Genomic DNA, 4,437 nt, shown 5'->3' with positions numbered 1-4,437 from the left:
TTAACTGTTTCCTATGTTGGAGCTCATGTTTCCTTTCTTGATTAGTCTATCATTTTGGTGGAGTGCATGATTCAGTAACTTCCTGAAAAAAGGTTCATGGGAAGTACATTTTTTAAAACCTTGCATGACTTAAAATATTTTCACTATAATTCATAGTTTAACTAGATAGAGAGTTCTAGGTTGGAAATACTTTCCCCTCAGCATTTTGAAAACATTCCCCCATCATCTTCTGACTTACAGTGTCACTATTAAGAAATCAGATGTCCCATTCAAATTCCAGATCTTTTGCACGTGACTTGAGTTTTTCCTCCCTTTTGGAACCTTATATCCCAAGGATTCTGAAATCTCATGATTATGTACTTTGATGTGTGGTTGATAGTATTCAAAGATGGCTTGCATCAGTTCATCCCCTACTTATGGCTGCAAATTAACTCTGACATCCAGAGCTGAGTCTAATTCTCTTTCTCTTGAATTCTGGGCTGTCCTTAGTAACTTGTGTGAACAATAAAATGTGGCAGAACTGAAATTCTGGAATTTCCAACACTATGTCATGAGAGGTCTTGCAGCTTTTGCCTGAGCCTCATGGAACTTGCCTTGGTGTATGCCCTGTCAGAACCCAGCTACACACTGTGAGAAGCTCATGCTATATACAGAGGTCATATGCAGGAGTGAATCCATTGTGGATGGGACCTTTTGAGGACGTTGTTTTTAGTTAAGGTATGGCCAACTGAATTGGGATGAGTTTTACAACCTCAGCTGAGCTCCCAACTGACAGCCACATCAACTTCCAACCGTGAGCATGAGCCATCTTGAACATCCAGCTCGGCTGAGCATTAAGATCACTGCAGCCCCAACTGCCATCTGACTGCAACTTTATGAACAACCCTGAGCATTCTGCCACTATATGACAAGGATCCTTTTGAGCCTTCACTGGGAGTGTCTTCAAAGACCAGATTACTCCCAGCAGTCCATTCAAGACAGTTTAAGCTTTCTTTAACTTGCTCCATAACCTAATCTTGGAAGTGACATCCCATCAACTTTTGCCATAGTCTCTTCATTAGAAGTGAGTCACTAGGTCCAGCCCACACTCAAGGGGAGAGAATTGCACAGGGTGTGAACACCAGAAGGCAGGGATCACTGGGAGCCATTTTAGAGGTTGCCTAACACGGGATAAGAAAAAGCAACTCGCAAAGGACAAAATGCAGAAGTTGAATAAACACAAGAGAAAGTTCTGAACCTCTCTAGTACCCAAGAGAATACAAGTTAAAACAGCAATGACACATCATTTTCACTCCATATTAAGCTAAAAATTTTTTAAAAGTAATAACATTTAGTGCATACAAGGGCATGCAGAAGCTACACATGAAGTTGTGTGGTTTGTGTTGCAATTGTCAGCTTTTAAAGGTAAAGCTAAGAAACGGATGGACAGGGGTACTGACTTAGCAGAACAGTACGAACTGTTAAAGCTTTGGGGGAAACAGTCCATCAGTATCTATTAAAATATTAAATGCCCTAACAAGCTACTTTGTAGCAATATATTAACTAGAAATAAAAGCAGCAGTACTTAAACATTACGTACAAGGATGGAGTTTTAGTTTCCTAGGCTGCTCAAGTAAATACCATGCAAGGGGATTGTTTAAACAATGAGAATTTAATGGCTCACAATTTTGAGTCCAGGAAAAATTCCAAACCAAGATAGCATCAAAACAGTGCTTTCTCCCTGAGAACTGTGGTGTTCTGGAGCTGACTGCTGGGTATCCTTGGTCTTGGGCTCCTTCGTCACATGGCAATGCACATGTCGGCCTCTCCTGGCATCTCCCTTCTCTTCCAGATTCCTTTTATTTCAGCTTCTGGCTGCTTTCTCTTTGGGTTTCTCTCACTATCTGAATTTCATTCTGCTTGTAAGAACTCCAGTAATAGGATTAAGACTCATCCTGATTGAGGGGGACCACACCTTAACTGAAGTAGCCTCATCCAAAAGTCCTAAATAAAATGGGTTCACACCCACAGGAATGAATTAAGTTTAAGAACATGTCTTTCTGGGGTCCATACAGCTCTGAACCATCACAGATGGCCTATTGTAAAATTATCTGTGATGCAAAAACAAAACGGAAAACATCTGCATAAACTTCATTAAGGAAAAGATTGGAAAAATCACAGCCAAACTATGACATGTACTTATCCAACTATTATTTTATGTTTGAGCATAGGGAAAGGTATAGGGTCACATACACCAAACTATTAATATATGCCACCAAAATAGGATTGTATGGGGGGATGGGAGATTATGAATTTTTAATACACCCTCGTAAAATTTGAGTTTTTAAAGCAAACATGTAATACAACTGTTACTAAAACAAAGGTGAAAATAACATTTGAAAGATAAACAAAATTTTTCTTGACTAAGTCCTAACAATTTACACTTCCAGGTGAATTAAAATCATAATGGAGCTTTTTTGCAATGGATTTGCTGCCAGAACACAGATGTCATGAAAAACATCGCTGATTTTTAAGCCAAAATGGAGAAGGGAAAGACTCATATCAACATTGTCATTATTGGACATGTAGATTTGGACAAATCCACCACTACTGGCCACCTGATCTACAAATGTGGTGGAGTCGACAAAAGAACCATTGAAAAATGTGAGAAGGAGGCTGCCAAGATGGGAAAAGGGTCCTTCAAGTATGCCTGGGTCTTGGGTAAACTGAAAGCTGAACGTGAGCGTGGTATCACCATTGATATCTCCCTGTGGAAATTTGAGACCAGCAAGCACTATGTGACCATCATTGATGCCCCAGGACACAGAGACTTTATTAAAAACATGGTTACAGGCACCTCTCAGGCTGACTGTGCTGTCCTGTTTGTTGCTGCTGGAGTTGGTGAATTTGAAGCTGGTATCTCCAAGAATGGGCAGACCCATGATCATGCCCTTCTGGCTTACAAACTGGTTTTGAAACAACTAATTGTTGGTGTTAACCAAGTGGATTCCACTGAGCCACCCTACAGCAAGAAGAGATATGAGGAAATCATTAAGGAAGTCAGCACCTACATTAAGAAAATTGGCTACAACCCTGACAGTAGCATTTGTGCCAATTTCTGGTTGGAATGGTAACAGCATGCTGGAGCCAAGTGCTAACATGCCTTGGTTCAAGGGATGGAAAGTCACCCATAAGGATGGCAATGCCAGTGGAACCACGCTGCTTGAAGCTCTGGATTGCATCCTGCCATCCACTCGTCCAACTGACAAACCCTTGCGTCTGCCTCTTCAGGATGTCTACAAAATTGGTGGTATTGGTACTGTCCCTGTGGGCCAAGTGGAGACTGGTGTTCTCAAACCAGGCACGGTGGTCACCTTTGCACTGGTCAATGTTACAACTGAAGTAAAGTCTGTTGAGATGCACCATGAAGCTTTGAGTGAAGCTCTTCCTGGGGACAATGTGGGCTTCAATGTCAAGAACGTGTCTGTAAAAGATGTTCATCGTGGCAATGTGGCTGGTGACAGCAAAAATGATCCACCAATGGAAGCAGCTGGCTTCACTGCTCAGGTGATTATCCTGAACCATCCAGGCCAGATCAGTGCTGGCCATGCACCTGTGCTGGATTGTCACACAGCTCACATTGCTTGCAAGTTTGCTGAGCTGAAGGAGAAAATTGATCGTCATTCTGGTAAGAAGCTGGAAGATGGCCCCAAATTTCTGAAATCTGGTGATGCTGCCACTGTTGATATGGTTTCTAGCAAGCCCATGTGTGTTGAGAGCTTCTCTGATTATCCTCATCTGGGTCATTTTGCTATTTGGGATATGAAACGTTTTGCTGTGGGTGCCATCAAGGCAATGGACAAGAAGGCTGCTGGAGCTGGCAAGGTCACCAAGTCTTCCCAGAAAGCTCAGAAGGCTAAATAAATATTACCTATAACACCTGCCACCCCAGTCTTAATCAGTGGTGGAAGAATGGTGTGCCACTTTGAATGTATTGTGTCCCCCAAACGCCATTATCTTTGATGTAGTCTTGTGGGGCAGAAGTTTTGGTGCTGATTAGATTTGCTTGGAATGTGCCCCACCCAGCTGTGGGTGATGACTCTGATGAGATATTCCCATGGAGGCCTGGCCCCACCCATTCAGGGTGGGCCTTGATCAGTGGAACCATATAAATGAGCTGCCTCAAAGAGAAGGAACTCAGTGCAGCTGTGAGTGATGTTTTGAAGAGGAGCAAGCTTGCTAGAGAGGAATGTCCTGGGAGAAAGCCATTTTGAAACCAGAACTTTGGAGCAGACGCCAGCCACGTGCCTTCCCAGCTAACAGAGGTTTTCCAGACGCCATTGGCCATCCTCCAGTGAAGGCACCCGATTACTGATGCGTTACCTTGGACACTTTATGGCCTTAAGACTGTAACTGTGTAGCCAAATAAACCCCCTTTTTATAAAAGCCAATCCATCT

The 4,437-nt window shown here is 42.7% G+C and overlaps 1 pseudogene; it reads left to right on the top strand.

Annotated features, from left to right (window-relative positions):
• Positions 1 to 2,450: 2,450 nt before the first annotated feature.
• On the top strand, positions 2,451 to 3,903 carry LOC119543009 (annotated as a pseudogene).
• Positions 3,904 to 4,437: the final 534 nt, after the last annotated feature.

Source organism: Choloepus didactylus, chromosome 8 (assembly GCF_015220235.1).
Source record: "Choloepus didactylus isolate mChoDid1 chromosome 8, mChoDid1.pri, whole genome shotgun sequence".
In the NCBI taxonomy this organism is placed as follows: Eukaryota; Metazoa; Chordata; class Mammalia; order Pilosa; family Megalonychidae; genus Choloepus; species Choloepus didactylus.
Note: the sequence above shows the minus strand (reverse complement) of the source record. Positions and strands in the feature narration are given on the sequence as shown.